Genomic DNA, 316 nt, shown 5'->3' with positions numbered 1-316 from the left:
AGGGGGTTCATCCTCCCAAGTCTCATTTCCAAATAACTTGTCATTTAGCTTCATGATTGCCCCGAGGTATTTAGCAACTTGCTCTTCAGTGACATACTCATCCTCTTCAGAGGAAGAATACTCATCAGAGCTCATGAATGGCAGAAGTAAGTCCAATGGAATCTCTATAGTCTCATTTTGAGCCTCGGATTCCCATGGTTCCTCATTGGGGAACTCATTGGAGGCCAGTGGACGTCCATTGAGGTCTTCCTCAGTGGCGTTCACTGCCTCTTCCTCCTCTCCAAATTCAGCCATGTTGATGGCTTTGCACTCTCCT

The sequence above is a fragment of the Arachis duranensis genome, chromosome 6 (assembly GCF_000817695.3).
Source record: "Arachis duranensis cultivar V14167 chromosome 6, aradu.V14167.gnm2.J7QH, whole genome shotgun sequence".
Taxonomy (NCBI): domain Eukaryota; kingdom Viridiplantae; phylum Streptophyta; class Magnoliopsida; order Fabales; family Fabaceae; genus Arachis; species Arachis duranensis.
Note: the sequence above shows the minus strand (reverse complement) of the source record.